This window comes from Megascapheus bottae, chromosome 4 (assembly GCF_031878675.1).
Source record: "Megascapheus bottae isolate mThoBot1 chromosome 4, mThoBot2.hap1, whole genome shotgun sequence".
Lineage (NCBI taxonomy): Eukaryota > Metazoa > Chordata > Mammalia > Rodentia > Geomyidae > Megascapheus > Megascapheus bottae.
The window spans coordinates 43,007,137-43,019,648 of NC_143512.1; positions in this window are offsets into that span (position 1 = coordinate 43,007,137).

Below are 12,512 nucleotides of genomic sequence, written 5' to 3' on the forward strand. Positions count from 1 at the left end.
AGAGGAACAAAAGGTAAATAACAATGATACATTCACTAGAAACTACATAGGAAATGGAATTTACAACTTGAGGGTGGGGAATTAAGGGAGAGTAAGAGGAAATAAAAGAAGGGGTAATACTGTCTGAAAGAAATGTACACACTACCTTACTTATGTAACTGTAGCTCTTCCGTATATCCATATTACAATAACATTTTTTTAAAAAATGAAATTCACTGAAAATGAAACTGGTTAAAAATCTGAATCTCACTGTTGAAGACTGGCATTCACATACATTTTTGAGGGCTGTAGGAATGGCTAAAGTGTTAGAATGCTTGTCTGGTTAACGTAAAACCCTGAATTCATAACAACCCCCCACCTCAAAAAAGGAATTATCACTGCTGACAATTCTTAGAGTTATTTTTATTTGCATTTCTTTTATGGTCAGAAATGTCAAGCATTTCTTAATGTGTCTATAGGCTATTCTTATTTCTTCTTCAGAGAAGACTCTTTAAGTCTTTGGCCCATCTTTTAATGGGATGATTGTTTTTTTGGAGATTAGTTTGGGAGTGATTCAATTTTTTGAGCTGTTGGTATATTTTATATATGAGGCCTTTGTCCATTGTTTGGTTAGTGAAGATCTTCTCCCAATTCTGTAGGCCTTGTAGTTAATTTTGTAGTTAATTTGCTAGCTATGTCCTTTATCATACAGAAGCTCTGCAGTTCAATGCAGTCTCACTTATCCAGACTTTCTTTGATTTGTTGGGTTTCTTGGTCCTTATTAAGAAAGTTTCAACCTGTGCCAAGGAGGCCTAGTGTACCTCCTATTCCTTCTTGTGAAGTTTTCAGTGTATTTGCTTTTACCTCCATGTCTTTGATCCATTTGGAGTTAATCCTGGTACAGAGTGACAAAGAAGGATCCAACTTTAGCTTTCTGCAGGTGCTTAACCAGTTCTGCCAGCACCACTTGTTGAAGAGGCTGTCTTTCTTCCATTCTATTTTTTGGCAACCTTATCAAAGATTAGGTGGCCATAGGTCTGTGGGTTAATATCTGGGTCCTCAGTTCTATTCCATTGGTCTTCAGGCCTGTTCTTGTGCCAGTACCACTCTGTTTTGGTCACTATAGCAATGTAATAGGGTCTAAAGTTTGATATTGAAATTCCTCTTGCAATGTTCTTTCTGCTAAGAATTGTTTTTTCCATATGGGGTCTTTTATTATTCCATATGAAATTTTGGATTGCCTCTTTTATTTCTTTAAAGAATGACATCAGGATATTAATGGGTATTGCATTGAATTTGTAGATGGCCCTTGGCAAGATTGCCATTTTCATGATGTTAATTCTTCCAATCCAGGAGCATGGGAGGTTTTTCCATTTCCTCAGTTCTGGTTTAATTTCCTTTTTCAGGATTTTAAATTTTTCATCAAAAAGTTCCTTTACATTCTTAGTTAAGCTAATTCCTAGGTATTTTATTTTCTTTGAGGCTATTGCAAAAGTAGTTGCTTTCCTGATTGTTGCCTCGTTCCTCTCATTGTTGGCATAGAGGAAGGCAGTTGATTTTTGAGGGTTAATTTTATATCATGCTACCTTTCCAAAGTTTTGAATCAGCTCAAGGAGCTTGGGAGTGGAGTCTATATGGTTCTTTAAGTACAGACTCATGTCATCTGCAAAGAGGGAAAGTTTAACTTCTTCTTTCCCTATTTGGATCCCCTCTATGCTTGTCTTTTTGCTCTGGCTAGGAATTCTAAATCTATGTTCAAGAGGAGTGGAGAAAGCAGGCATCCATATCTCATTCCTGATTTTAGAGGAAATGGCTTTAGCTTTTCGCCATTAAGTATAATACTAGCTGTGGGTTGCCCTACACAGCCTTTATTATACTGAGGAATGTTCCATGGATTCCTAGTTTCTCCAGAGCTTTTAGCATAAAGAGGTGTTGGATCTTGTCAAATGCCTTTTCTGAATCTGAGACAATCATGTGATTCTTATCCTTGTTCCTGTTGATGTGTTGATTTATATTAATTGATTTGCATATGTTGATCTAGCTTTGCATCCCTGGGATGAATCCTGTTTGACCATAATGTATATTTTTTGATGAGTTGCTGAAGACGATTGGCCAGTATTTTGTTGAGAAGTTTTGCATCAATATTCATCAAACAAATGTGTCTATAGTTCTCTTTCTTTGATGAATCTCTATCTGGTTTTGGGATGAGGGTTATAGTGGCTTTGTAGAATGAGTTTGGTAAAAAGCCCTTGTTTTCAATTTCATTGAAGAGCCTGAAGAATATTGGTGTGAGCTCTCCTTTGAAGACTTTATAGAATTCAGCTGTGAATCCATCTTGCCCTGGGCTTTTCTTGAATGGAAGTTCTCTTATTGCCAATTCTATTTCAGTGCTTGAAATAGGTCTGTTTAGTTGGATTAGGCAAGTGGATGAATCTAGAGTAAATCATGTTGAGTGAGTCAAGTCAAGACCAAAGGAACAAAAGGCACATGGTATCCTTAACATGTGGCTATTAGATCCAAACAGTACAAGAACGAGGACTCAATATGTGCACACCCAATGCTATGGATGTGGTATTGGAAATATAAACATAACAACATAGACATAAAAACCTATGACTCTATAGGCATAATATTTTATTACATAAATTAATGTGTATCTATGATGTAAACCCTTAGCCTAATTTTGATTATGTTCTAAAAACTAAGTGCAACTAATTGTATATAGAGATTCTCTCCTTGAATACTCATTTGTTAAACATGTCATTTGAAATATGATGTAAAAATCAATGTTAATAAATTCTTTAATAAAAAAGAAATAATAGACCCACAAAAAATTTCTTGTCTGGGTAATGTATAGAGCGGTTATAGTTATATTTGTCGGGTGGTAGATGCATTACTTCTCAAACATTGATACCTCTTCTCATGTTTTTGTCCTGTTTTTCTTCCCCACCCCCTCCAAATCTTCTTGTTTCCCCCTTCCCTTCCCTATTTCAAATAAACAAATTATTTAAAAAAGATATAACCAACCTAGAGCTCTTTAGCTCTCCAGATAATAGATGTTCACAATTTTAGATTGGTATTAGCACTCTCTCTCTCTCTCTCTTTTTGTGTATTTACAGACAAATCTAGTATCACCACTGGTCACCATTTTATGACACCCCCAAAACCCCCATAATTCAATCTCTATTGTATTTAATTCCCTCTGGACCTACAGTATTATTGAATACCTAGATATACAGTATTGCTCAACAACCATCAACTGTAAATCCATGCATTATAAAAGTTGAAGGATGAACAGAGGACCAGAGATAGCCAAATAGTATGAAAGACAAGAGGGGAGGTAAGAAAAGAGTAATGAAGGCATGTAAGATTAATATAATAGTGAAGAAAAGGAATAGCCTAAGGATCCAAGGTGATAGAAAGGTAAAATAGTTGAGTACAAAATTTAGAAAAAATAAGATAAAACATGAAAATAAGAAGAGTAATAAGAATATATAAAGAAAAGAAGAAGATATATATATATAGGATATTTTAATGATGAAAATTTTAAAAAAATAAAAATAAACAAAACAAAAAAAAAGAAAGAAAGAAAAACAAGAAAAAAGTTGGGGGGAGATCCCCCACAATAGTGAGTTCTTAGAAAAGATATACTAGGGTTCAAAATCAACAGATTAAAAATCATGTGATTATGTCAATATTAATATCATTTATATACAGTCTGTACCCAGTACTCTCACTACGTTTCTAGGACTGACCACAATGACAGAAAGAAAGCTGAAGAAAAAACATGGAAAGAATCATAACATTAAAAAAAAAAAAGGTGGAGGTAAAATGGAAAAAAAATAAGAATCCCTAAAAATGCAACTGAAAAAAGGTATCAAAAAAGGGGGGTATTCTTCAGGTTTTTCTTTGGAGGGGGGCAGGATACAAAACTTGTGTCATCACTAAATTCGGGATCCAAACACTAAAAAAAAAAAGTATTTTTCTCCTGTGATTTGACTTTGCGGTTTTTCTGATCAGTTTGCTTGATTGTGCACAAAATAAAACTGGTGGAGCCACAAAGAGCTTTGTTTACCAGGAGTGCAGCCCTGCCCAGGGGAAGGAATTTCCGCTAGCCCCAGGGGCGGACATCCAGCTAAACTGCCTCTGCGAAAACCTTTGCCCTTTTGAATGATGGTGCTGCCAGCACCACTTCTCAGGCTTAGAAGGTTTGGCTGGGTCTTTGCCAGCAGTCAAGATGGCGCTGCTCTCAGCTGGTGGGGGGAGGATTCCTTCCCAATGCCGTTTGCTAGCAGAAGTGGAAATGTCCACGGAGGTACCCACAAATTGCTGGATTTTCTGGTTCCGTGAAGCTGGCAGGTCCATGCCACAGCGTGGTGACAGCTCTGGGCTTGTGCAGGCTCTGTGTGGCTCTGTCTGGAGCCAGCAGGTCTGCGCAGCTGAGAAGCGCTGTCCTGCTCAGGTGCCGGAGGGAGGCTTTTGTCTCCGTGGCGGCTCCTGTAGGCTGGCACAGCTCCTCACTGTCTTCTTGCGCCAATTTTCTGTCTTCTTCCTCTCCGACTGAGCTCTCTGTGATGCTAAAGCTTACTTAGAATCCATCTTTGGGTATGAACTTTCCCCTACAATGCTAGAACTGGTATCTCAGTGAAAGCTCAGAAAGATTCACACTGAACTACTGCCATCTTCTGCCGACCTCCTCTTATTCTTTTCCTGTTGCTATTTCCTATGTTAGAAAGGCGGCAAAGTTTTCACTTCTAAAGTTGTATGCTCTTCTCAGAAGTGGAGACCTGTGGGTCAATTGGAAGAGTGCAACCTTGAGCACATATGGGAAAACCTAGGCCCTGAGTTCAAGACTACAACTTTGTACAGGCACTTTGAGATTTCCATATTTGGAATGTACTCTAGAATTTTTAGGTATTTGAGATGCAACAGTAAAATGGCATATAGTATATAGCAATCCTATATGGTGTTTTTGTGGGTTTTTTTTCTTGGAAATACTTCCTTTCCTGAGTTTAGAAGATGGATTCTAAATATAGGTTTCTGTCTAGACCAAGAAAGTGGTGGCTCTCATGAGCCCCATATGGTGAGGATCTCACTGGCTGGGACATTTAAATATTCAAGTCCCAGGAATTTGTGTCTGCAGCCCTTAGGTTTGCATCTATTCTGGGATTCTAGGGAAATGTAGAATGGAAATTCCAGGCCAACACGCAGTTTCGGGTCAGATTCACTTAAACAGCAATCCCGCCTCCCCCTTCTCCCCTCTCTTCTTAGTAAACTATGACTCTGACAATGGTGACATTAGGATGGCGAAACCGACCATGCCCATACATCCTGCAGTAGTAAAACTCAATAAATGGAGTTGGCAGGGACGTGAGTGTGACACACCTGTCTGTAAAGAAATTTGTTGGAAACAAAAACACTTTCCCTTGAAAGTGGGAATGAAATATTTCAGAAAGAAGACATTTGGAAGAGGGTTAACTCAGTCAATTTTACAAGAGTACAATTTAGCACATTAATGGTCAGTCATTTGGTGGCGTAAATTCATCAGCAGCATGCTATAATGTTTGCTGTTGTATCTGCCATTGGAGGCAGGAAGGGCTTATCATGACACGCTGAGAGCACATAATTCCTTAGGTACAAGAACCTTCTTTGAACAATAATCATTCATCCTCTTCTTTTCCTTCCTATCTTGACTGAAACTTTGAAAATATTAAGCAGACAAGGAGTGAATCAAGTCTTTTAGCTGGAAGATATCACACAATCCTAACAAGTTGCATGTGATGTGATGGGTGTATCTCATTGCGTTCTGCAATGATTAATGTTAATTAATCATCTGGGAGGGTTCCCAAGTGTGTTTGTTGAGTGGCCTGGAGTGGCTCTTAGTGAATTCATATATCATGGGGTCTTGCCCATTAAGCCACCACCACAGAAGGTTCCAGGAGCCTCTTCACTCTTTGTCAACCCATTTGATCCCTCAAGAGGCCCGGTTGTTGGTGGCTGCTGACTTACTCAGACCTATCCAGCATTCCAAAGTCAATGCAGGCCTGATTCCCAAAGACAGCACCATGATACAATATACTATAGACTAGCATGGACAGTCTTCTCTGGTCAGCAACTCTAAAAATTCAGGAGGAGAAGGAAAAGCCATCACCAGAATATGGATCTCCACTGTACAGATCAGTATGTGCTTTCCCAAAGACCTCCAAATCAACAACACTTGGTAAAGTCAGTATTTGGATGCTATGTTCCTCTAGCCTTCCAGCAAAAGTATTTATCTCATTGTCTCATTTTCTACAAAAAAACCTCAAACTTTGCCCAAGTGTTCACCAGTTCTGGCTCAACCTTCAGTCTCAAATGATCTTCACCAGTATAGGACTGGAGGCTCTACTGTCTCCTTGGAGAAGCTCCTTGAATTGGCTTGCAGATTCCCTCATCAGAGATGGCATAGCTCCCAGGGGCTATTTCCAGCTATGTCAACCACCTTTACTTTGATCCTGGAAAGCTGATATTGCACCAAAAGAGTAGAACTCTGTGATAGGAGCTGCACTTTTGTTTTATGAGATCCTAAAAATGTATGTATAATGTCCTTGGTGAGTCTTTTTTTGTTTGCTTTTTGGGCTATTTTTGTATTGTCTTGATTGGGCCTTGACTTTTAAATACCACATAGAGTTAGTTGTCAGGGCCTGTTGCCATCAGTTGAATCCTGCAATGTGCTTAAGGATCTCTTATCCAAGTCACATGGCTTCTCTCCACTGAGGCAACCAAATCTCTCACATTTCAAAAACTCTCCAACTGGTGGGAAACAAGGTTTTCCAGACAGCCCAGGTCCCTCAGTGCTCAGAGCCATGCTGCTCTGTGGACTAAACAGGGCCTGCTGCGTTCATTCAGGAGGTAAAGAGGAGCAGAGAGCATTGTTCCAGTCTTACCACAGGCCCTTCCTGCAATGTAATAATCCCAGCAGACTAGCACTGAGATGGAGGCCAGCATGTAGCACTCAGGAATCAACTCCTCAGCTCTTACCTTTTCCGCTCTCCTCCAGAACCATTTGGTTTCCAATGCTAACAGCTCTGTCATACATTATTTTCTAGTTAAGAGGTTTGGCTCTTGTGTGAGTTACTGCGATTTGAAAAGAAAAAAAAAGAGAGAGAACCACTTAGTTTATCCAAGACCTAAAACCTAACTGAGATTAAAAAAAAATGGGCTGGGAAATGTGGAAGTGAGAGACAGAGGACCTTTGATCTTGAGATCTTTAAAGCTGTACGTCTCATCACCTGTTGGGAAGGTAATTTTTATGAAAGTGATTTCTTCTATCTTTCTACTTCATTAGACGGTAGTCTACTATGAATATACATTTTGGCAACAGAGAGAGTTCTGTGTTCTTAGGATTTTCAAAGCCACTAAAAGGATCCTTGTGAGCTCTGCAGATGTTTTTCTGAAACAATCCAGGGAGGACAAGGTACTCATTTCCATGCTGTCCTCAGAGAAGACAGATTGGGGATCAGAAACAGAGTAAGAGAAAGTCGACACGGCTCCATAGGGTGTGTTAGAGGAGGGCTCTGGCCCACAGCCTCTTCTACTTTGTTATTTAGTGGACCTGTTCCTGTACCATCATTGAGTGATCACTAAGAAAACAAAAATGAACCCATTTTCCAGATAAATGTTTTACTTTTATCTATGTCATTTTAAGATTCTCTCTAGGTAGAATATGGCCTAATTTGAATAGGATTGTTTAATCTTCCCAAAGTTTCTATCTCCCCAATTTCTCTACTTTACAAGCTCTGGTAGGGCAAAGAAAGGGCCTCTAGCTGCTGACTCACCCTGGAGAATAGTGGCGGAGAACAGCTGATATAGAGCCTCTGCCTGCCCTCCGGCAGGGCTGACTTCATTCCTGTATTCCTCAGAAGGAAAGCATGGGGTCTCTTCTCTTGGTTGAAATTGTCACCACTGAGCTCCACCTACTCCTGGCTTTTCCAACCTTCTGGGGCTCACACAGAAGCTAGTTGGGAAAGTCCACCTTCTTGTCTCTCAATCCCCCAACCCTTGCAGCATCACTTGCTGTGGTTACATCCCTGGCAAGATCCTGTCTCTCCCAACTCAGAATCTGGGCTACCTGGGGTTGACATCAGCTCAAGAACAAAGTTCAGGATCTGTTTCCAGACTATGATGATTTGTCTTGTCATCCAGTGCAAGGAATCTGAAAGCCTATAAGGCAGCATCTTCTCATCTTCTCCGAGAGCTGGGTAGGTGGCTGCATGCCATTTTCTATTCCCTGTCCTGTGTCCTGCTTATGAAAACAAAGCCCCAAGCAGCAATCAGGAGACACTGGTCCTATGATTGCTTTTATCCATCAGGTTATTTTCTTCAAGAAAGAGATGAAGGAATGAAATATCCCTTTAACTCTTCCTTACTTAGTTCAGATGCCCCAATTAGGTTGTCACCTCCACCACAGAATAAAGCAGTAGCAGGCTCTAGCCTAGGACTGCTTTCCTTGAGCTCTAGGAGAAAAACGGGAATTGAATGAAACCTCTCTTTCCACTGGAGACTGCTTTTAAGAGCCTAAAATCTCTCTTTAAAGCAAAATGCCAGCCCTTTCCAACCACGAGGTTACAATCCTCATAGCTTGACATCCAGAATGAAAAAAAAAGTGCAGTGAAATAGTCATCCAGGGAGAATGTAAAAATTATTAGTGTAATATTTCCTATAGTTTTTTTTCAGTACTTAAACCTCATGTGGCCAGCACTGCAGTATGAGTGCCTGCAGGAGTTGGATTGGTGGGCCTGGAATTGGGGCCATTTGTGGCTGTGGTCAGGCCTGACTGTTGAGTGTGGGTATTCATCTACAGTGATATTGAACCTGAAAGGGAGAGGCTGTGGGTGTCAGAAGATAGAAAACCTGCTTAGACAGAGGCAGCCATAGACTTCTCAGCCACTGTAAGCAAGGAATGCTCCAGCCAATAGGAGAGTTTTGCTCCAAGTGGGCATTGAGAAGTTCAGCCATATTTTAACATCCCATTCTTTGGTCTTCTTCCTGGAGAATTATCTCCACATGGCACTAGACATGCAATGCTTGATCTCTCACTTGGGCCTGCTTCCTAGGAGGAGATTCAGATGGCCCCGAGTCTCCATCCTCAATAGAGATAATCTTTCTGTGCCTCAGGCATCTTCTGGCAGTTTCCCATGAAAGTATGGAGATGAATGGTGGAATGAATGACACATTGATTCATATGCTTTGAACGGGTGAATTACATTGATAAAAAGCCCGTTTTTAAAAATGAAAAGCAGTACATTCAGTCATCTACATATAGTCTTATTTTTTTCCTCACTGAACTTTTCTGAATCTTGATTTCCTTAATAAAAGCCATAAATTGGTTAATGAGGTAATTTACATCACCCAATACACCCTTTTTAAGGATGCCAAATAAATTTTATGGGCATAGTGACATATAGTCAAGAATTCTTCCTTTAGATGAATATGGTTAAAAAAAAACTGTCAAAAATGGACAAGGGTAGCTGGGCGCAGTGGGCTCACCCCTGTAATCCTAGCTACTCAGGAGGCTGAGATCTGAGCATCAAGCTCAAAGCCAGCACAAAAAGACCTGAGACTCTTATCTCCAATTAACCTCTAAACAAACGGGAAGTGAAGCTTGGTTCAAGGGCAAGGCAGTATCCTTGAGCTGAAGAGCTCAGGGACAATGCCCAGGCCCACGGGTAGGGTGGTAGCCTTGAGCTGAAGAGCTCAGGGACAGTGCCCAGGCTAAGTACAAGCCCCGTGACCCCCACCTCCCCACACACAAAATGGGCAAAGGAAGTTTGTTGAAATTGGTTTGGGAAGATAGAGGGGAATGAGGAAGAGAGATGGAGAGGTGAATGTGATCAAGGCACATTGTGTGCACATATGGACATGTCACAATGAAATCACTTGTACAATTTATTGAGACTAATAAAAATGTAATATGCCAGGTGTGGTGGCTCACCATCTGTCATCCTAGCTACTCAGGAGGCTGAGATCTGAAGATTGCAGTTCAAAGCCATTCTGGGCACTAAGTAATGTAAGACTCTTATCTCCAATTAATAACTAGAAAACAGGAAGTGCGGCTGTGGCTCAATGGGTAGGGGGTAGCCTTGAGCTGAAATGCTCAGGGACAATGCCCAGGCCCAGAGTTCAAGCCCCATGACTCACACACACACAAAAAAGTAAAACACCAAAAGCTTTCTTGACACATACATTAATTCTGTTGGTCCACTAGAACAATTCATCTTTGTAGATATATCTTTAGTATATCTTAAACTTACATATGTGGAATTTGCAAATTATGGTATATATTTTCAGTGTTATAGGTAGTGCCAGATTACTTTTCAACCCACTCCCACAATTCTTATTTCTACAAGCAATGTAGAAGAATTTGTTTGTGTATCCCTGCCAAAAATAGGTGAGTCTTTGTTTTTGACAATATACTGTTTCTAAATGATATCATTGTTGTCTCAACAGAGTTGAATGTATTTGCCCATTCTTCTTCAATTGATGCTTTGTATTACTACCTCAATTGGATTGCTTGCCTTTTAATTTTGCTAATTTTTTATCAGTGATCTGTACATTAGAGGTATTAACCACTTTCCTGTATGTACTAAAAATGATTTTTTTTGGTGCAGGTCCCTTTTCAAATACATTTTTAATTTAAATATAACTACACTACTTTTTATGTGTCTAGCTTCCAAGACTCAGTCAAAATAATCTCTCCTACCTATAGAGTTGTATATATAGCATTTTAGAAGGTTTTTATTGTTTTAATTCTTAGATATAAAGCTTTAATCCATCTGGAATTTATTTTTACATTTGGTGTGAATTAAAGGTCTAGCTTAATGTTCTTCTAGATGGATAACCGGTTATTAAAGCTCCATTTATGAACTATACTGCCTCTTCCAACTGTTTGAAATATCACATCACCTTACATTTGCATTTAAGTCCAACTTATGCTGGGATTTATTTCATTTTATTCTCTTTATTCTACTAACCTGTCTATTCATATGCCAAGGCCATAGACTTTGTTTGTGGTAGCTTAAAAGAATGCTTTGATTTCTGGTGGAGCAAACTTTCATTCAGTTTCCTCTAGGACCTGGAAAAATATGGGAATGACTTTGGACTACCTTAGTTTATGTGCAGAATGTTAAGGAGGCACTGCAAAATCCATACAGCTAAAGATGGAAAGGACAAGAGAAGGAAATGGGGGAAAGACTGCATAATAAAAGCTATCCAAGGGAAAAATAATATGTCAGGGAGAAACTCCACTCGGTTATTGTCTTTTCCCTCAAGGGCATCTAAGATGACAGTGTGACTGTTAGCAGTGGAATGTCTCATCACCATCATGGTCAACTCCAATTAAGGATCATTGTGTGACTGCCAAACTGTGATCTTTGGTAAAGAATGAGGAAGCTAGTTTTCTGCTCCTGGAAGGAAGTTTTTGATCTCTGAATTCAGAAATGAAAATAGTAAAAGCTGAATCACGGAAAGAGAAAGTATTTCTTCTCCAAAATGATCAATGATATTAAATTATTAACAGCAGAGCAGGCAATTGTCTTCGAAGTTAAATATCCTCCATTACTGAACATTCTTGTTGCATTCCTTACAGAAAGAGTTAAGGGTAGAAAAAGGAAATTCCTTCAGACAAAAGCTTGGATATATCCCTTGTGTGAAAGGGTCCTTTCTGTCTCAGGAAGCTTTATCCATACCAGCTCTCCCAAGGGGCTCTCCATCTGTTTCTTCTTTCTCTCGACTTCCTACATGTAGAGAACAGATTTACATAATTGGCTACTCCTGATTGGAACAGATATATTTTAAAGCACTTTGGGAAGCATTCCATAAAGAAACCCCAAATTGTAGATGTAAAAAATATCATTATTTACTTTTTTTCCACTTTAAATTCTCTTCTTCCCTACCCTTCCTCCCCCGACCTACTCCCGATAGTCTTCAGTCTTTATGATTTACCTGCCTCGTGTAGTTACCTTGATCATAATCTCCATTAAGCCATTATAGACTTACCCTTTTATCCTGTTGCCAAGGAAAAGGTATAATTAGGAACCTCCATTTAATGGATAGATTCTGTGTGAAAGGAATGGACCCCAGGAAAGCTAATGAAGTCATCTTAATGAACCAATTAGCAGTTATTTTGTATGTAAAACTGAGCTGGGTCATTGAGGATGTCTTGTAGAAATAAGATGAGGTAGAAAAACTTAAATGCTTGGAAGTGGTAGAGGACTAGCCTTGAGCTGGAAACTCAGGGACAGTGGCCAGGCCCAGAGTTCAAGCCCCATGACCAAACAAAAAAAAAAGAAAAGAAAAAAAGAAAAAAGAAAAAAAAAACCTAAATGAAATGCTTGCTCTTTCCTTTTGGTATCACATATCAAGATGGTTTCCCTCATTTGTAACAATTAGTACAAAACTTGGACTCTCCTAGCAGAGGATTACAATAGCTCAAAACCTACATACATAAGGCCTTATAGAATGAGGCTAAATGAAAGGACCTCCAGGATATAGAA